The sequence below is a fragment of the Tenrec ecaudatus genome, chromosome 3 (genome assembly GCF_050624435.1).
Source record: "Tenrec ecaudatus isolate mTenEca1 chromosome 3, mTenEca1.hap1, whole genome shotgun sequence".
NCBI lineage: Eukaryota > Metazoa > Chordata > Mammalia > Afrosoricida > Tenrecidae > Tenrec > Tenrec ecaudatus.
In genome coordinates this window covers 215,910,633-215,931,595 of record NC_134532.1, presented here as the reverse complement: position 1 = coordinate 215,931,595, position 20,963 = coordinate 215,910,633, and positions in this window count along the sequence as shown.

Genomic DNA, 20,963 nt, shown 5'->3' with positions numbered 1-20,963 from the left:
TTTTTTAAGCATTTTAAAAGCAGCTGTGCGAGGATTCGTTTTTAAATGGCCCAGTTTGTGGGCTGTGATATGGCAGCCCCCCCACCCCCCGCCCCAGGGACCAGTACAGCCATGCGAAGCTGGAGGGCCGTGTTGGCGAATTAAAGGAGGAGAAGCCGGCTCCATGGAGAACTCGGTCCAAGCGTGCCCTATTTGGAGACTCCGACCCAAGGAGGCCTGGTGGTGCCACAGTCTAATTCCAGTTCTAATTAATTAGAAATTAATTAATTCCAAAGGTTGTGGGTCTGTAAACTGGCTCAGGTCTGGGAATTGGTTGAGCGTTCGTGACTGTCTAGTCTGCTGTTCACCTGATCTACCATTCTTCCGCCTGTGTAGAGCACGTAAATATTTAGTAGGCTTCCCATCTATTTCATTCCTGGGGACACCGTGGCTAAGTAGCCAATGCCATAATTCCACACGAGACAGGTTGCTTTGATTACTATTGAAACCTATTATAACCAGGTCCACCCTGTCTCTGTTAATTCAGTGCTGACACCTGCCCTCTACCATCACGGGGACCAATCAGCCCCATTGTGGACAAATGTCGGAGTTCGCTTAGGGCAGTGCCCACTGTTAATCCTGGTGCACATAGAATAGCAATTACAGGAGTCTTAAGAGATGCTGGGGCCCACTTCACGAACTTCAGGACACCCCCTTTTGGGGTCTATGGGCGTATCCTGATAGATCCTTTCCAACACACCAATTTCTCTAAGCTTTTGGATGCTTCCTCTACAGTGCACCAAGGTAGGCCAGGTACTTCAAGTTGGTCTAATCCAGGCCATCTGGCAGCCCATGCTTCGTTGAACCAACCAAATAAAGAATTAGATCCTCTCTTTTGCAATTGATCATGTGGTCGTAATTGATAGGTAGAACTACCTTCTTCTACTACCCATTCTGAATTACTATTGCCCTCAGCACGCACCTCAGCTGGCTGTGGTTCTTTGCCTGGAGGGGTGACCCAGACCTTCATTCCTGAGGGGTCTGGGTCATTATAAGTCCTGTCAGGATTGGGTTGCTGTAACTTACCATTTACTTTAACCACAGGGCATGGTAACACTAAGAGTCGGCCTATGGGATCTCCTGGATTCCAGACATATTCTTCTTTGCCTCCATTAGGTAACACCAGTCCAATTTCCCCTTGGTAATCAGGATCAATCACACCAGTCAGTACAGTGACACCCCTTCCTGATCTGTTGATTCAAAGGCATGAGAAGCCCAAAGTGGCCAGGGGGCATTCTCAGCTGCAGTTCAGTGGAATCCGTGCTGTGTTTCCAGGTGGGAGAGTTCCTTCCTTCGGGACCAGGACTTCCAGGCCTGAGGAGCACAGGGTTGCTGGGACAGGAAGCAAAAATGCTGCATGGGGATCACTAGGAGTAATAGTGAGTGGTGCCACTCCAGCTTCCACCCCTTGGTTCCTAGACCCATGAATTCTGGCTATTGGAGACACAGCACCATATATTGGCCGCTGGTTTAGAGCGTATACAGCTTCCTGGAGAACATTGTCACAGCCCCGCAACTTGTTGCCACCTAGTTGGTGCCGTAATTGTGTCTTTAGGAGCCCATTCCATCGTTCTATCAAGCCGGCAGCTTCAGGATGATGAGGAACATGAAACGACCAGTGGATTCCATGGGAATGGGCCCATTGCCGCACTGCATTTGCTGTGTAGTGAGCTCCTTGATCTGAAGCAATGCTATGTGGGATGCCATGCTGGTGGATGAGGCATTCTGTAAGTCCACGAATAGTAGTTTTGGCAGAAGCATCACGTGCAGGGAAGGCAAATCCATATCCAGAGTAGGTGTCCATTCCAGTAAGAACAAAACGCTGTCCCCTCCATGATGGAAGTGGTCCTATGTAATCAACCTGCCACCAAGTTGCTGCTTTATCTCCCAGAGGCTGCTCATAAAAGGTCTGAATCCACCCAGCTGATCCGTGGCAGAAAGGCCTGGCAATCGCCTCCCTAAGGAGGCCGGCCTGGAAAATGCTATGGGGCAGCGCTGCCATGAATGGACCCCCCAGCACCTAATCCTCTGTCCTTTTTCGTGGCGAGCCTTAGGGCGGGGTAGAACTGCCCCTGGGGGTTTCAGAAGCTGTCACTTTTGACGGGGGTTGAAAGTCTCATCTTTCTCCTGCAGAGTAGCTGGGGGCTTCGAACTTCTCACCTTGAGGATGCCAGCCCAAAGTGTAACCCCTATAACCATCGGGGCTCTTACCTAACTAATAGCAACCAATCAGTTTGCAGCCAAATTGGTTGGGCCCAGGAACAGCCCCACCCCATGCTCCTGACGTCAGGGGGGCGGGGAAGACTTAGCTCCGCCTTCTGATTTTCCTTTCCCTTCCATGCTGGAAGGAGTCCTGAAGGTGGCAGAGGGGGTTGCATGTGGAGCTGCTAACAGTGTATCTACTCCCGTGAAGCGTTACCGGCTCTGGCTCAGAAACTCGCGGGCACAGCTCTCCCTCGCCTACAGGTTCCCAATGCGTATCCAGCCTCGACGGAACTCTTGCGGCACCTTGAGTTAAGAAGTGGACCGGTTCAAACCCACCAGCCATTCTGCTGGGGGGATGTGGGGAGGGAGGAAGGTGAGGCCGTCTGCACCCGGTAAGACTGACAGCCTCAGAAGCCCCATCTAGGTCAGTATGAGGAGCCCAGGGACTCTGGAAGGACAAACCAGGCACTGCTAAAAGGACAACCTGATCTGTCTTGGAAGTAGTACTGCCAGCGTGCTCCTTAGAGGCAAGGCTGGAGAGGTTTCATCTGGCTGTGATCTTCAAGGTCAGTCCTTCGAAACCACCAGCAGCTCCTCCAGAGAAAGATGGGCTCTCTACTCCCTTAAGAGTTACAGTCTGGGAAACCCACAGGGCCAGTCCTGCCTGCTCTAGAGGGTTGCTATGATTCGGCATCAACTCAACGGCCATGAGGTCTTATTTGGGGCCGGGGGATGAGTCAGAATCCACAGATGGTGGGTGTTCCGGCCCAAGTCCCTTAGACACCTAGACTCTTATTGCCTGGACCTCCCCAACCACCGTTTATTCCGCAGTCTCGCGGTCCTCACTGGTGCAAGAACTAGTTAAGGGTGTGGTTTTGGACAGAGCAGCTCCTTGATGGGCCTCAGTGCCCCTTCAGTAAGACGTGGGGGGTTGGGCTACACCATTCGCCGACTCCCCTGCAGCTCACAGGTCCCCATCACCACAGCACGAACAGCCCAAGAGACATCTGATGTGTAGCCATGGAGGCTTGGTTAAGATCAGGCCCAGACAATAAATGACAAAAACCGAAAAGGAAGTCCCTGCCATCCATTGGATCCAGATTCACAGTGACCCTACGGGGATGGGGTAGAACTGTCCCTGTGGGTTTCTGGGTGTGTGACTCTTTACCTGGCTAGAAAGCCTCATCCTTCTCCCCCAGAGCGGCTGGTGGTTTGGAACTGCTGACCTTATGATTCACAGTACTTAACCCACCATGCCACCAGGGCTCCTGGAGTAAATGATAAAGCCAAACTCACTGCCATGGAGTCAATGCCGACTCACAGCACCCCTCTAGAGTGAGGTAGAACTGCCCCTGTGGGTTTCTGAGGGCGACTCTTTACAGGCGTGGAAAGCCTCGTCTTTCTCCTGTGGAGTGGCTGGTGGTTTGGAACTCCTGACCTGGCAGTTAGCAGCCTAACGTGAAACCCACTGCACTGCCAGGGCTCGTGGAATGAAGGACAAGGGCCAGATAATACCACCCCCTGCCCCTTCCCCAACCCTTGCCTTTTTCATAAAGATTCTGTAGCGACCCCACGTTTCCAGCTCATAGCCCTGCCCCGCATGGGATGATTTCGCTGGTAAAGGATTCTTATAAAAGCACGTTGCCAACATAAAGAACCGCAGCAGGGCCACCGCCCAGGGATGGCTGCAGCGCCCTGTGCTTGTGTGCATCCCAGGATCTCTCATAGGCCAGCAGATCGGCTCTACGGAGCCGGGGTCCCTGGGAGAGGGCGGAGAAGGCCTGGCTGGGGCCACCCTGCCCGTGACCAGTGCTTGGTCGGCCCCGGAAGCCCCCAGCCGGGACGCTGGGGCCAGTGTGCGGCCGTTGCAGTACGAGCAGAGGCCGCCGAGCCCGCTCTGGTACAGGGCCCCTGAGCTGTCCTGGAATTGAGGGCAGGACGCAATTTTCTTTTGTAACTCTCCTCACTTATGCCCGTCTCTGTGCTGGCCAGCTGCCCGGGCGTCTCTGACCTACTGGGAACCGAAGCCAGGGTCCCCAAAGATGAGTCGTTCCACGCGGCCTCTGCAGACAGCCCCTTCCCGGATTGGAGGCCACTTGTTCCAGCATGCCGGGCACGTTTCCCTGGCGCCGGGAACAGGCCACTGGAAGGCAGGCTGGGCTCTGCTTCTGCAGCATCCTTCAGCTTCCTGCCACCCCCTGCTGGCCGGCGGCTGGAGTCACGCTGGGCCTGGTGTGGATGGGACCCAGCTGGGCTTACTACGGAAAGAGCCGTCCGGCCAATCAGTGAATTCTGACGCTGGCCCCCGTGGGTTTCTGAGATGGTGACTCTTACGGCAGCGGTACAGTCAGAAATGCTCCTTCGAGGCAAGGAGGGTGAGACTTTGTCACACGCACGTTGGACGTGTCCTCAGGAGCGACCCGTCCCTGGAGAAGGCCATCGTACTTGGTGACGCAGAGGGGCAGCGGAAAAGAGCAAGGCCCTGGGCGAGATGGACAGATGCTGCAGCCGTGGGCTCAAAGGTCACAGCTGTGAGGACGGGCAGTGCTCTGTCCTGTGGGACTTCGGGACTTGGGGTCGCTATGAGATGGGCGACTAATAGCCACCACCGTTCGTTCAGGGAGCAAAAAGCCTCATCTTTCTGCTGAGTGAGGAGCAGCTGAGGATTTCCAACCGCCGACGGGGCCCCAGGGCACCAGCTGGGTGCAATAGGTGAGACTGGGCTGGCTGCAGAGGATGGGGCCAGGTGGGCTGGGGGTGCGCAGGAGGAGATCTGGCGGGCAGGTGGGGGCGGGAAGCAGGGTGGGCCTACTGTGCGTGGAGCTGGGCTGGGGCTACTTTAGTGGGCAGGGCCAGTGCCCTAGGCGGAGGACCCACACTGAGCTCCTGTGGCTGGCAGCATCTGGTCTGCTCCCCGTGTTTGACCCGCACCCCTTAGTCCCTGTGGAGGGGCTGCAGTGGGGCTCAGCAGCCCCTCCGCCACCCGCCAGTTGCTCTCTGGTCCTCTGTGCAGGCCGTAGTGAGTGCCCTGGCCCCCTCCGCCTCCCCGTTCCTGAGGCGTCCTGCCCCGCACACACTACATCCTCTGTCATTTCTTGATTTCAGGGAAGCATCCACAAGGACACTTGTCATTCTGCTGGAATTGCCACCTTGTACCAGCATCCCCGCTCTGTCTTCCAGAGGGTCTCTTCGCCCCAGGCAGGAGCCCCGGTGGCGTGGTGGTTTCACATTGGGCTGCTGCCTGCAGCGTCAGCAGTTCGAAACCACCAGCAGCAACCCGGGAGAAAGATGAGGCTTGCCACGATAAAGAGTGACAGAGTCAGAAACCCACAGGGGCGGTTGGACCCTGTCCTGTAGGCTTACTGTAAGACGGCATCAACTTGATGGCAATGAGTTGTTTGTATTGTTTTGGGGTTTTTTGTTTGTTTGTTTTAATTATCCAGAGATGTTTGCTTCCTATTCTCCAGCCCTGGTGGTCGTGGTTGTTGCTGTCAGGTGCTCACAAGTCAGTTCTGACCCATAGCACCCCTCTGTACAGCAGGATGAAACAGCACCCGGCCCTTCCTGCACCCTCTGCACCGTGGTTCTCGTGTCTGAGCCCACTGCGGCAGCCACTCTGTCCGTCCATCGTGCCTTCCTCTTTTGTGCTTCCCCTCTTCACCTTTACCAAACGTGGCCTCCTTCTCCAGGCACTGGCCTCTCATGGTGACATGTCCGAAGTGCCCGAGGCGAAGTCTCCCCATCCCCAATCCTAAGGAGCATTCTGGTGGCACTTCTTCAAAGACATTCTGTAAGGGAATAGAGAGCCGCATCTGTCTCCTGAAGGATGGCCCTTGGTTTTGAACGGTCGAACTCCCGGTTAGCAGCCTAACACCTTACACCACCAAGGTGACTCCCATTCTTCTATGATCTTCTTTAGTCGGTGTCCAGCTTTCACATGAATAGGAGGTGATTGAAAATACCATGGCTCTTCTGCACGGTGCAGGATCCCTGATGGCACTGTCAGGTCAGGGGGTAGGACTGCCAGCTGCCACGTTCACGGTTTGAAACCACCAGCAACTCCTCAGGAGGAAAATGAGGCTGTCTGCTCCCTTAAAGAGTTACAGTCTCGGGGCTCTGCTTGCTTCTCACCCTCATGAAGAGATCTCTGAAGATATGGGTGCTGTAGCCAAGTACGGTGACGAAACTAGGTAGCAGAATGGATGGCATCTGGGGTCTTCAAGGCTTGTCTTCAAGCAGCAGCCGACTAAGTGAGGCATCTACTCATCCACATGGAAGAAGCGCACCAGCCTGTGTGACCCAAGGATTGCAAATAATAAAATCCAAATCCAAAGGAGGGAAAGGTGTCAGATCTTCAATTGAAAACACCTGGGTTGCAGAAGGCTATGGATGACGGTGGCAGTCCCAGGTCCATTTGCAGGGTCCACCCATGGATTAAGCCTCTGTTGAATCCCTTCTGACCATAGCTGAGGGTGTGAACAGCATTATTGTCTGACAGAAGCATTGCAAAGTCAATTATGGCGGATGCATTTAGGTTAAATACATCTTATCACTTGATCTGTTTGACCCATTTTAAATTTGTTCTGGTTTTTAATAGTTTCTGCTTTTCGGTGAAGGATATTTTCTCTTATTGTTGTTCGTATTTTTTTTAACTAAATGCTTTTCCGTATATGAAGTCCAGACTAGGTAAATCTATAGAGACAGGAACTGGATTGATGGGTGCTTGGGGTGGAGGTGGGCGGGGGGATCGGGAGGTAATAAGGATGATTACAAGAATAAACAAAGTTCCCTAAAATTGATGCGGCGATGACTGTCCAGCTCTTCTTAATATGACTGGACTATTGAAGAATTATAGGCCGGAACTGACTCAGTGGCCGTGGGTTAAGGCTTGTTGGGTCTCCTGCAGCAGCTTTGCCTAGTAGGCCCCAGCCACTATCAGGAGAGACCAGTCCCTAGAGAAGGCCGTCGTGCTTGGTAAGGTAGAGGGACAGCAAACCCAGGAAGAACTTTGACAAGAAGGACTGACACAGTGGGCTCGCACATATAAGCCACTGTGAGGACGGCATGGGACCAGGTGGTGTTCATTCCGTGCTAGCAGAGAGAGTGACTATGAGTCTACAGCACCTAACAAGGACAGCCCTTGGTAACCTCGGCTCTGTGTCCTGTGAACGCGTGTCTTACAGGTATCTCACAGGCACGGCATGCACAATATGTGTGCTTTTCCGTCTGGTGTCTTTCACCTTGCCGAATGCTTCCACGGTGCGTCCCCGGTGTGGCATGGCTCAGACTCCATTCCTTTGAATAGCAGCATCTCCTACTCTTTGTATCCGTCGGTCCTCCACGGATGGACAGATGGGTGATGTGGATGTTCCTGTGGAGTGGGACCCAGCTCCCGGAGGCTCCATAGGCACAGCAGACTGCCACACTGCTCAGACCCTCACCGTCCCCACAGTGGGTCACAGATTGGAGCACTGGAGCCAAAGGGTTTTCGCCTGCTGATTTTCCGAAGGGGCCGGTCAGGTCTTTCTTCCTGGTCTTCAGTGGAAGCCCATGCCGAAGCCCGTTCAGCATCAAGGCCGCACACAAGTCTCCATTGACAGGTGGGGATGCCTGTGGATGAGGTGCGTGGGCTGCAGCTGGAACCCGTCGGAAAGGCAAGAACCCTCCCACAGAACCACGGAGGCCTCATTCGCGGGTTGAAGTGGATTATGTATTGTACTTCCATACGCATTTTTAAACATAGCCTTTCAGAGCTTTCAAGGCATTTGCACCCGCGTGAACGCCCACAATCAGCTCAGAAAGGGATGGGTGAGAGCTAGGTTTTATGTCGACTTGGCTGGGGCAGGATTCTCAGGAGTTTGACACTTGAGCACCCCTGCCCCTCTTCCCCATGTCGTGAGCAGCTACGCAGGGGTGGGAAGACTAGGGTGGAGGGCAGCCCCTTGTTCAGGTCGCAGTCCGCAGGTGGACTCCTTCGTATGAGCAGGTGCTGTGGAGGGCTTATCTCTTTCTTGTCTACGTTCTGCATCCCGCACACTGACCTCCGGTTCTTTGGATGTGAACAAACGGCTTGCCATATTGCCTGCCGTGAGGAAGCCTCGAGGAACCAGAGGAATACTGTGTGTTTCATCAGTGCTTCACTGCACCCTGGTTGACTCATCCCTTCCCTGTGACCCCTCTGTGGGGGGTGTTCCATTGTCTACAGATGGGCTTTGGGTCTCTGCTCCAACCCCCTCCTTCTGAACTATATGGTTTGCCACTCGGTCTGACAACCTGGGAGTCACTCACCAGCCGGGTCTTCCTGCGTCCGTCATCTTTCTGCCAACTGCTTTGCTTGTCCCAGCAGCTGTTCAAACCAGGAAAGGCCGCCCGCTTAACACCTGACCCATAGAGTTGAACGGAACTGGTGGGCTTGCCTGCGTCTACACGTGTGTACACCACTTCCTTGATAGAGATTTCTTTCTTTCTGTACACAACAGTCTCTGGCTTTGCTTCTCTACAGAACCCAGCCCATCAGGGAGGCACCTGCTCACTATTGCTGCCCTCACTTCCCAGGGCCAGGTGGGAAGGGGGTCTACTGACTCCTGTCCAGAGCCGTGGTGTGGGCACTGAATGCCTATGGGATGGGGAGAACTGGCCCGTCGGTTTTCCAGGTTGTCATGGGAGGCAGACTGTCACGTTTTCCTCCTGAGGAACAATTGGGGCGTTTGAACCCTGGCATTTACTTAGCAGATCGAGGTCTGACCATTGTGCCACCCGGCTCCCGACCTTGAAGTCCCAAATACAGACCAGAACAACTGTGCAGATGGCACATGAGCTGCCCTTTCTCCGGGGGGCCTCTGGGTGGATCTGAATCTTGAACCGTTCACAGAGCCTCCGGGTGCCTGAGCCGTTTGCACTCCTGCGGGAAGCTGGTTCTCCATCCGAGGGCCCTCCGGAGTTTAGAAGCCCCTCGGAAGAGAGGAGAGACTGGAGATGAAAAGGAGGGGGAGGCGTGCTGCTCCTTCCGCTCTCGGGGCCCCTTGTCCTCTGACGATGCCTGTGGGTCTCTGCCGATGACCCTTGCGTGTGAACTGGAAACACCTTCCCAGGACAAGGTGCGCCCACCCGTCCACGGGAAAAGCGAGGCTGTTCTGTGAATGGCTGGTGCCCGTGCCCTCTGGGCACCGTGGGTGAGGCAACAAGGTTCATACGTGATACTCTGTGGTCCCATTACCCGCGCCTGCTGAAGTCATCCAGGGGTGGGCTATGTCTTCACTTGCATCTCCGAGGCGTTTGTTAATAATTAGGTCACCTTTCTAGGCAGCAATCCTGGCTGCCCCGGGGCAGGAACCCCCACCTGGAACAGATACCAGGGTCTGTAAGAGCACCCACATCACCATCCCGCTTCAGGGCAGAAGGGCGCTCCCTCCAATGATCCGAGGATGTTGTAAAAGCAAAACAAAAAACCCACGGACGTCTAGTCATTCTGCCTCATAGCATTCCCTGAGGACAGAGTGAACCTTCACCTCTGGGTTTCCAGGACTGTACATCCTGTGGGAGCAGAAAGTCTCATCCTCCTCCCTCGGAGCGGCTGGTGGCTTTGAACTGCCAACCTTGCAGCCCAGATGGTCACCATCAAGTCACTTCTGATTCATAGCAATCGTACAGACAACAGAAGGGCCTGCACCATGCCTTTCATGTCCCTCTTCTTTTCCAAGCATGGTGTCCTTTTCAGGGACTGGTCTCTCCTGATGACATATCCGAAGCATGTCACCTTGCCATCCTCGCTTCTAAGGAACTTTCTGGCTATCCTTCTTCCAAGACAGATCTGTTTGTTCTTGTGGCAGGCCACGATATTTTCAACATTCTTCATCTGACCCATTGTTGAAATACATCAATTCTTCCTCAGTGTCCTTTATTCATTGTTCAACTTCCATGTGCATAGGAGGCAATTGAAAGCACGATGGCTTGGGTCAGCTGTTCGAAACCAGCAGCCACTGGGAGAAAGAGAAGGCTTTCTGTCGCCATAAGGCGTTACAGGGGCAGTTTTGCCTTGTCCTGTGGGGTCTCTGTGGTGAGAATTGACTCGGCGGCATTCGGTCCTCCAAGTGGCATCCTACCCTTCAACGCTTTACGGAGGTCGTGTGTGGCAGATTGGCCCAGTGGCATGCATTCTTTTGATTTCTTGACTGCTGCTTCCATGAGCATTAACTGTGGATCCAAGCAAGAACAAATCCTTGACAACTTCAATTTTTTCTCCATTTATCTTGATGTGACCTACTGATCTGCTTACGAGGACTTTGGTCTTCTTCATCCTGAGCTGTCATCCACACTGAAGACTGCAGTCCTGGAGCTTCAGCAGCAAGTGCGTCAAGTCCTCCTCACTGTCAGCGAGCAAGGCTGTGCCGTCTGCGTATCACAGGTTGTTCATAAGCCTTCCTCCGATCCCGGTGCCCCGTCTTCTTCATGGAATCCGACTTCTCTGATGATTTGCTCAGCATCCTGATTGAATAAGTATGGCGAGAGGATCCACCCCTGATGTAAACCATTTACGATTCCCTTGTTCTGTTTGAATGATGGAGTGCCTCTTGGCTGGAATGCAGGTTCAGTATGAGCACAATAAGCTGTTCTGGAATCCCTCTTCTTCTCAAGGTTATCCATAGTTTAGTACGGTCCGCACAGTTGGATGCCTTAGCATCGTAAGCCAAAATCCATCTGACATTAGCAATGATGTGCATCCCTTATATCCCACATCCTCAGAAGGGACCGGGTTTGGTGAAGTGGAGGGCCAGTGAAGGAGAGGAAGGCCCTCCAGGAGACGGACACAGCGGCTGCAACCACAGGCTCAGGCACAGGGACCATTGTGAGGATGGTGCAGGACCAGGCAGTGTTTTCTTCTGTTGTGCACGGGGTCGCTCTGGGTCAGAACCAACTCATTGGCCCCTGACCATAACCACTGTGGCAGTTACATAATCTGGTGTCAATTTGGGACTTGAGAGGATTCAGAGTGAAGGGGTGGAGTCTAGCCTGTCAATCAGGTCATAGCCAATGAGGCCTCTGTGTGGGCATGGCCTTCTCCTGAGGATTCTGAGAACTCCTGTATTTTTCCTCCTTGGAGGCAGGAGACACCTCTCTCAGCTCACTCCCAGAGAGAGCTGGCAAGACACATGGAACTACACTGGTGCCCTGAGCTGGAGGAACCACATGGAGACCCCATGGAGATGGGCTGATGGCAGTCAGAGCCTCGGAGCTGAAGAAACCACGTGGAGACAATTTCCAGCACTGAGCTGTCTCTACCGACACTGGATCCACAAGACTTCCCACCCACTGGCCTGTGATCTTCCTGCATTCTGAATCATTGCATGTGTTTTGTGAGTCTGAAGAGGACTTTATAGATTGGTGTTGGGCATATGGGCTAATATCAGACTTATGGGCTTGATCTGGACTGGGCTGGGATGTTTTCTCAATATTCAACTGCTCTTGTGTATAAAGCTCTCTCTTATGTACAGATGGATGTCTACGGATTTGTTTCTATAGTCTACCCAGACTAACACAACCGCAATCCCCAGGAGACATCATCAAGATCGAAAGATTGGAGTCCACCCATCTCTTCTGTGTGAGGCCGGGTTGCGTAGAGAAACAAATCCAGTGACACTCATATATGTGTAAGAAAGAGCTTTATATCGAGAAGTAGTTATATCTTGAGAAACCATCTCAGCCCAATCCAACTCAAGTCTGTAGGACTGGAACTAGTCCATAAGTCCTTCTGAAGACTCACGCAGCCACATGCAATGATGCAAACTGCAGGGAGATCACCAGTGGTGAGTGCACAGTCTTGTGGATCCAGTGGCAGTCTACACATCTCCAGGGTCCAGGGTGGCTCACCGGCATGAAGGTGAAGGCGGAAGGGGGGGGATTCCGGCCTCCAGAGAGCCATTATCCTAGGTGTACCTCCACAAGAAGTCATCAAGCTGCGACCTGGTTGACAGGCTAACCTCCGCCATAGTTTCTTACAGGTGTCCCGTTGGCACCCCCAAACCTTCTTACATGTGCAGCCAAGTTGACACCCAACCTCACTGGAAATCTTGAGCCTAACCCACGTGAATTTAGAGGACATCTCCAGAACACGTTTGATGTTAGCGACTGGAGACCAGAGAAGATATAAGATGACATCAGGACCGTGCCACGTGAAGGAAATACAAGGCCCTGTAAACAGACAGGGAAGAAAGGAAAGACCAGCGTGATGTCAGAAGAGACCCGGAACCTTGTTCTCGAGCAGAACGATGCTTCAGCTGGTGATGGAAAGGCTGAAGCCACGTGGCTGAAGAGAAGCTTTCGAAGGGGTACCTCCAGAAGACAGTGCAAAGGCCCAGAGTCAGAAAGCTGAAAGGAGAGCGCGCTTAGCGTTACTCAAGCTGAAAATAGCCAGTCTGGAGTTGCCACCTTGAAGGGATCTATGGGCAACACACCGAGCAAAAGAGGCAGCTTCTGAGGAACTTGGAAAGAATCAACAGAGTTGCAAAAAGAATCAGGCCATGTTCACCATCTCGGGACACCGCACAGGAGCCAGGACGGTTGCCACGAGGAAAGAGATCCGCACTGCACTGAGGGCCCGGCTGGTGGGAAACAAGGCCCAGGAATAGCTAGAATACCAAATGACACGTTTCAACAGATCGGTGTTCTGGGAGCAGTCACCAGTCTACAGCAAGACGTTTGCAGGACAGTTACGTGGCCAGCCATGTGGGAGAGAGCATGTCTTTGCGAGAGAGGTGACCCAGCAGAGCACAGAAAGGATCGGGGGTTACTGTGACAGGCAGGTAAGATTTTGCTGAAGGCAGTTTTAAAAGATTTGGGGCGGTATGGAGTCAGGGAGCTGTGAACAATTCAAGCCGGAGTCAGAAGAGGATGCGGAAGGAAGAGAGGTGCTTGGTGGTATCCGCTGGGTTTGACTGAGAGCAGGGAACACCGGACAGGTGTGTGACGGCGTTTTATCGAGTGTGCAACAGCAGCACCGCGTGGATATGACACGGAGGAGAGCGGGCATTCCAGAAGCGCTCCTTGTGCTCACCCAAGTAGGAACCTGTCCTGGGATCTAGAGGCAACCGTCTGAACAGAACAAGGGCACGGACACCCCGAAGAGGTGTGCGCAGGGTAGAATCGGAACCGGCGGTCTGAAGCAGCATGCGGCATCAGCATGGGAGGGAGGGGGCTCGGGAACAACTTGTGTCACGCAGGCGACATGCCCTTGCTGGAGAAACGAGGGGGACGTGGAGCACGTAGCGAGAGTCCAGCCGACCGCCTTCCCTGTGGATGGACGCTCAGGGCTGGACCAGGGGACCACATGACGACAAGGGAGAAGCCTGAGGGTGACGTGGTTCCCCTTTGCTTGGATACACCATCATCGCTGGGGGCTATAGCAGTCACGTCATCAAGGGACATGTTGCCTGGGGCAAATTGCTTGCACGGGACTTCTTAAAAGGATGCAGGGCAAGCATGTCCCTCGGGCGAGCCGCTGCCAAGCCACCGTGTTGTCAATCATCGTAAGCGTGCCGAAGCCGGACGGTGAACCCGGAAGAGTTGCTGCGTGTGGAGGACGGTGTGGACCCAGAGTCCTGAGCACACGGACCGGCAGAGGGATAAGCACGTCCTTCGGAAGAAGCACAGCCAACAGGCTCCTTGGAGAAGAGGGAGGCGAGGCTGCCCCTCAAGTTCTCAAGACAGGCCCTCCTCTGGCTACACCGAGACCATAACTGGTGCAGTGGTTTACCGGGATGTGCGTGGGGGTGGGGGAGGTGAGAGGACTGGGGAAGCGAGCCGTGAATGTGGAAGGGGGAGGGAGCATCAGAACTGACGGCGATGATGTATGTGCGCCTCTTTCTAAAAGCAATTTGACTATGGAAGTGTGTGCTAGGTGAACATTAGATCAAGAAAGCGGCGACTTAGAAAAGGAAGCGAGCAGCCAAACTTGGCCCTTGGTCACCGTGGGCGAAGGAGGAAGGGTTGTCGCTTAGGGGGCTGAGTTCATGTTCATCGTGGGGCATCATTTGGAAAAGGGTCTCGGTCACGGCCGCACACGTGAAGAGTATGATCTACAGCCCGGTGGAACGAGCAGAAGTTGCTGGATTGGCGGGTGCTTTGTCGGGTATATTTTGGCCCCAACTGAAACAAAAACATGGACCTGCATAAGAACAAGAACACGGAAGGGGGTCTCTAAGACGGGTTGTGCGACTCTTCTTGATGTGATTGAGCTGTGGAATCGTATGCCCTGTGGATGAAGTGCCAATGAATGTGTTAAGAAAGAGAGAGAGCGCCACGGCCAATTACCTCCATCCCTCACCCCCTTTACCATCTCCTGACACCAGCCATTCCTCCCGGGACGCTCGGCGCCCCCGCTGGGCTCAAGCATCCATCACCCGTTGCAGTGACCCCACAGGCCTCACAGGCAATACTCGTGGTTGGTGGGGTGGGTGGGGTGTTAGGGAAGTTCACAGGCTACCACAAATCAGGATCAAAGAAAACATTAAGGACGCAGCCTCGTGTCCACAGGAGAGCTCTTCTCAGCCATGCCTCCCTGGTCCTGCGGTGGCCCCCGACCTCTGCCTTGTTCTGTGTGCCGGGAAGCATGCTGCTCTGCCTCCCCATCTCAGTGCCGTCCCTCCGCCTGACCTCATGGTCTCCCTGCTTCTGCTGCCGCTGCCTCCTCTCTCGGTGGAACACACGCTATCTTCATGGGCCCACCCAACATTTGGTGGAAGTGGATAAAGGGGCCATGCGGTACATGATTTCACCTCAGCACACCGGGAGCGGCCAGTCCCGGGGAGGAGAATCTCAGGCTCAGCAGAGTAGAAAGGGCAGTGAAAAGGAGGACGCTCCTTGCTGAGACAGATGGACGCCGTGGCTGCAACGTTGGCCTCGGGCATGACAATCGTGAGGCTGGTGCGGGACCAGGTCGTGATTGATGCTGTCGTGCACCCGATCACACCTAACCGCCACCACAGCAATGCAGACACACGTACACAGCACACAGGACCCTGGGACAGCGGCTGTGCCTGGAGCACGTGAAACAGGACCTGCCTCTCCCGGCACCTGACTCCGTCTGTGGCTTGGCCTGCAGCCAGGGAGGATTCCCCATCAACTGTGTCTCTGGAATGGATACAAGTAACAACTACTGAGAAGGAGGCAACATCCTAACACCGCAGAGCTGCTGCAAATGTAACGTGATCGTTACAACCTCTGCTGTCAACTTGAGAGGATTCAGAGGGAAGGGGTGGAGTTTAGCCTGTCAATCAGGTCGCACCTTAATGATCTCATTTGGAGGCAGGTAGGGAGATAAATAGATGGCTAGAAGTGGGACACAGGCTGAATTCCTGGGAGACATTCCTTCTGGCAAGACACATGGAGAAACGCTAGAGCCCTGGAGCTGGACAAGGCACCTGAAGACCCATGCCAGTGCTGAGGTGCTTCCACCGCCACTGGATCCACAAGACTTCCCACCCACTGGCCTGTGATCTTCCTGCATTTGGCATCATTGCATGTGTTGCGTGAGTCTGAAGAGGAATTTATAGACTGGTGTAGGACATCTGGGCTAATATCAGACTTATGGACTCCATCTGGACTGGGCTGGGATGTTTTCTCAATATTCAACTGCTCTTGGGCATAAAGCTCTTTCTTATACATGTGAGTGTCCATGGATTTGTTTCTCTGGTCTACCAGGACTAACACATGTAATCACTGCTGTCAAAATTGTCAAGGATTTCATCTACTTGGACCCACCATCAAGCTCATGAAGACAGCAGTCAATGACTGCAATGGCGAGCTGCATGGAGCAGGTCTTCTGCAAAAGACCTCTCGAGAGCGCTAAGAAGTAGAACGGTCATTCCGATGACTCACGTGATGGTCCAGGTCTCCTCGGCAGCTGGATTGTTGATTGTGGGAAGAGGAAGATGGATCCAGGCATTGCCCTGTGTGGGTAAGGAGTATGGAATGCACCAGGGGCTGCCAGAAGAACCGGGCACCCTGGTGGGGCAGTGGGTATTCGTTCGGCCCTTAGTGGAAAGGTTGACAGTCAGAGCCACAGCTGCCCAGCAGGAGAACAGACCCGCTGACCTCCTATCAAGATGACACTTTGGGAAACTGCATGGGGCTGTTTTTCAAAAGTCACCACAACTGATGGCAGTGGCTTTGGCTCGGCAGGGCAGAAGAACAAACCATGTAGTCTTGGTGGAAGTACAGCCTGAATGCTCATCAGAAAGCAAAATGAAGGGGCTCAGGCTCCATAACTTGAGACCCGTCGTCAGGAAAGAGCAGTTCTGTTAGAACGAGACAACAGTTGCTCAGGTGGAGGGTCAGAGAAAACGAGAGAAACGGTCTTTGTTAGGCCGATGTTGTCTCGAAACCAATGCAGGAACTCATCTCTGTATAAGAAAGAGCTTTAGATCATGTAGTAATCGTGTATCAAGTCTGTACCTCTCAGACCCCTGGCGCCACAGGGAGTCAGAAGGGCCATCCGGGAAGCTGAAAGACCACAGTTTGGTGTGTGTGTGTGTGTGTGTGTGTGTGTGTGTGTGTGTGTGTGTGTGTGTGTTATCACTCCTAGGTCGGTGGGACATGGTGGGGCACTGACAGCTCTCAGGGTTGGGTGGTCCACATGGGGCCACCTCTCGAGGCAGGCAGAGCTTCCGCAGGCAGGAAGGCAGAGGGGCAGAGAGGAGCCGACCGCAGAGTCGCTCGGTCTTATACACAAGGCTATGACATCCAGGAGGTGTCCTCAGGCTGTCACTTGATTGACAGGCTTGACTCCGCCCCCAGCCAGGAGTGTCGAGTTGACACCATCCCTAACCTACCGCCTGGCCCATGAGATGCACGGACACGTCAGCCAACACAACGGACTCACGTACACCGATGACCGAGAGGATGGCCCAGGGCCAGGCAACGAAGGCTTCATTCTGTTATGCCTGAGGCACCACGACTCGGCCCCCCACAGCAGCAGAGACGGCTGTTCCCACTCGGGCTCCTTCTCTGTGCTGTGCCATTGTGTGGGTTTTCACAAACGCCCCGTGTCACATGTACACTGTGACAGTGCCATGCCGGGTGGTTCCACAGAGGTCATGGGTGGGTCTGGGCGTTGCTTTTTGCCGCGAGTTGGCTGAGAGTGGACAAAGCAGGTCATCGATTTGCCTTCCCATGGACAGTCTGTAGCCGGGACACATGCTGTTTCCTCTCCTCCATTGCAATCCCGCCCGGCCCTCACGGCTCCCACTTCCTCCCCGTGTCTCCTGTTTCCTTCCCTAACCCGCCGAGCTTCATCCAAACGCTGCCCTTTGGATCTCTTGGCGGGGTTGATGGTTCTAAGGCAGGGTGGGCAGCCTCTTTGTGTGTCAAGGGTCATTTAGATACATAGGACATCATTTGCATGCCACACTGGCCCGGTCTTTTTTTTTCTTTACTTTTATTTCTTTATTTTTAATCCTTTTATTAGGGCCTCATACAACTCTTATCACAATCCATACATATATCAGTTGTGTAAAGCACATTTGTACATTCGTTGCCCTCATCATTCTCTAAACATTTGCTCTCCACTTAAGCCCCTGGTATCAGCTCCTCATTTTACCCCTCCCTCCCTCACCCCCTCCCTCATGAACCCTTGATAATTTATAAATTATTATATCATATTTTACACTGTACTATGTCTCCCTTCACCCACTTTCCTGATGTCCTTCCCCCAGGGAGGAGGAGGTTATATGTAGATCCCTGTAATCGGTTCCCGCTTTCTACCACACCTTCTCTCCATCCTCCTGGTATCGCCACTCTCAGCACTGATCCTGAAGGGATCATCCGCCCTGGATTCCCTGTGTTTCCAGTTGCTATCTGTACCAGTGTACATCCTCTGGTCTAGCCAAATTTGTAAGGTAGAATTGGGATCATGATAGTGGAGGTGGGGGGCAAGGAAGCATTTAGGAACTAGAGGAAAGTTAGTTGTTTCGTCGCTGCTACACTGCACCCTGACTGGCTTGTCTCCTCCCACGACCCTTCTGTAAGGGGATGTCCAGTGGCCTACAAATGGGCTTTGGCTTTGGGTCCCCACTCTGCACTCCCCCTCATTCACAATGGTATGATTTTCTGTTCTTTGATGCCTGTCGCCTCATCCCTTCAACGCCTCATGGCCACACAGGCAGGTGTGCTGCTTATGTGGGCTTTGTGGCTTCTGGGCCTTATCCCTAATGTGACAGCAGGAGCACTGGCAGTCTAGTGGTTACACGTTATGCTGCGATTCATACAGTCTGAAGTTCAAAACCACCAGCTGCTCCGGGGGGCGGGAGAGACGAGGCTTCTTACCCCGGTCAAGAGTGACTGCCTTGGAAACTCACGGGGCAGTTCTATCCTCTCCTGCAGGACCGCTGTGAGGCACATGGACTCGATGGCAGTGAGTTCACTGCTTGGTGCCTGGCTGGTGTGGAACAAAGGACCAGAAGCGCGGTGGCGTAACTGAGTGGCACAGGGGGTGAGGGGTCTGGGCTTCGCTGTAGCCTGCATGCTTCCAGTGAGGACGTGAGTCTAGGGCACAGGACTAGCAGATGAGGAAGTATCTTTTTTAGTCTTTTCTTTTTTTTTCAGTTTTATAGGTTTATTTTTTTTTAATTTGATTAATCCATATATACATCAATTGTGTAAAGCACATTTGTACATTCATTGCCCTCATCATTTTCAAAGCATTTGCTCTCCACTTAAGCCCTTGGCATCAGGTCCTAATTTTTCCCCTCCCTCCCTCCTCACCCCTCCCTCATGAGCCCTTGATAATTTATAAATCTTTATTTTGTCATATCTTTCCCTGTCGACATCTCCCTTCACCCCCTTTTCTGTTGTCCGTCTCCCAGGGAGGAGGTCACATGTAGATCCTTGTAATTGGTTCTCTCTTTCCAACCCACTCTCCCTCTACGCTCCCAGTATCGCCCCTCACACCCCTGGTCCTGAAGGGATCATCTGACCTGGATTCCCTGTGCCTCCAGCTTCTATCTGCACCAGTGTACAACCTCTGCTCTATCCAGACTTGCAAGGCAGAATCCGGATCATGATGGTTGGGGGGGGGGCGGGGGGGAGGGGAGGAAGCATTTAGGAACTGGAGGAAAACTGTATTCTTCATCGTTGCTACATCACACCCTGACTGACTCATCTCCTCCCCTAGCCCCCTCTGTGAGGGGATCTCCAGCGGCTGACAAATGGCTTTGGGTGAGGAAGTGTCTTTCCTCTCGGCTTCTACCCTCTTCCTCCATCTGTCAACTGGAGAAGGAAAAGGTGCCAGGCACCCACCCAGCATGGACCGCAGGGTTGAACCACAGAGCCCCATTATCCACAGGTCCCTGGGGCTGCTCCCCAGGGTGGGGTACAGGGTGTGAACGTGGAACCAGGCCGGTGGAGCAGGCCCCTTCTGGAGGGCACCTGGCTGGATCTATTCTGGATGCTTGCACTGCCATCTGGTGGCGGCGAGACAACCTGGTCTCAAACAGCCAGTGCGTGCACTGTGTGTATGTGTTGTGTGTTGTGCACGTGTGTGTTGTGCGTGTGGTGTGTGTTGTGTGTTGTGTGTTGTGCGTGTGTGTGTGTTGTGTGTTGTGTGTGTGCGTGTGTTGTGTGCGTGCGTGTGTTGTGTTTGTGTTGTGTGTGTTGTGTGTGTTGTGTGTGTGCGTGTGTGCGGTGTGTGTGGTGTGTGTGTGTTGTGTGTGTGGTGTGTGTTGTGTGTGTTGTGTGTGTAGTGTGGGTTGTGTATATGTGTTGTGTGTTGTGTGTGTGCGTGTGTGTGTGCGTGCGTGTGTTGTGTGTGTGTTGTGTGTGTGTGCGTGTGTGTGTTGTGTGTGTTGTGTGTGTGGTGTGTGTTGTGTGTGTGTTGTGTGTTGTGTGTGTGTTGTGTGTGTGGGTTGTGTATGTGTGTTGTGTGTGTGTGCGTGTGTGTGTTGTGTGTGTGTTGTGTGTGTGTGTGCGTGTGTGGGTTGTGTGTGTAGGGGTGGGGTGGGGCCCACAGGGGTTTGGGCTACTCGCTGAGCTGCTAGGGAGGAGCCCTGGGGGCGTGGTGTGTGAAGGGTTGTGCTAACACAACTGGGCGGCTTGGAACCACTAGCCACCTGAAGGAGAAAACGAGGGGCTCTATTAGGAGACCCCCCAGCCCCCGGGGCAGCTCTACCCGGTCCTGTAGGGTCCCTATGCATCGGCATTGACTCGCTGGCAAAGGGTTTGGTTCTGGGTTTTGAACTACGAACTGCAAGGTCAAGGTCAGGGATGGAAGCCACCAGGGCCCTGTAAAGACCAAGGAGCACTTGGAACGAGCCCTTGGGAAGGGAGCACAGAGGAGGCGGTGCCATAGCAACATGTGGAGGAGAAGTTTTAGATGGTGCCCGGCTCTCAGATAAAATAGCGTCTGGGATCTTCCAGCATGTCTCCAAACAAGCAGCCATCTAAGTGAGATGTCAGCTCAGGCCACAGGGAAGACACACACCAGCAACAGCCACCGAAGGACTGGGATGCGTATGATCCGAAGTTGAAGGAAGGATCGTATCAGAGCCTAGATCGTGAGACTGTGTGCTGAGGGTGATGGAGCCCAAGATTTATTGGTGGAACTACTCAGGAAATAAGCCTGGCAACACCCCCCCACCCATCTAAACGTAAGGGATGGGAGGAACACGGTCACTAAACAGAGTGCTTGGGAGAGAGGGGTACAGATCAAAAGTCTGAACAGTCGAAACTTG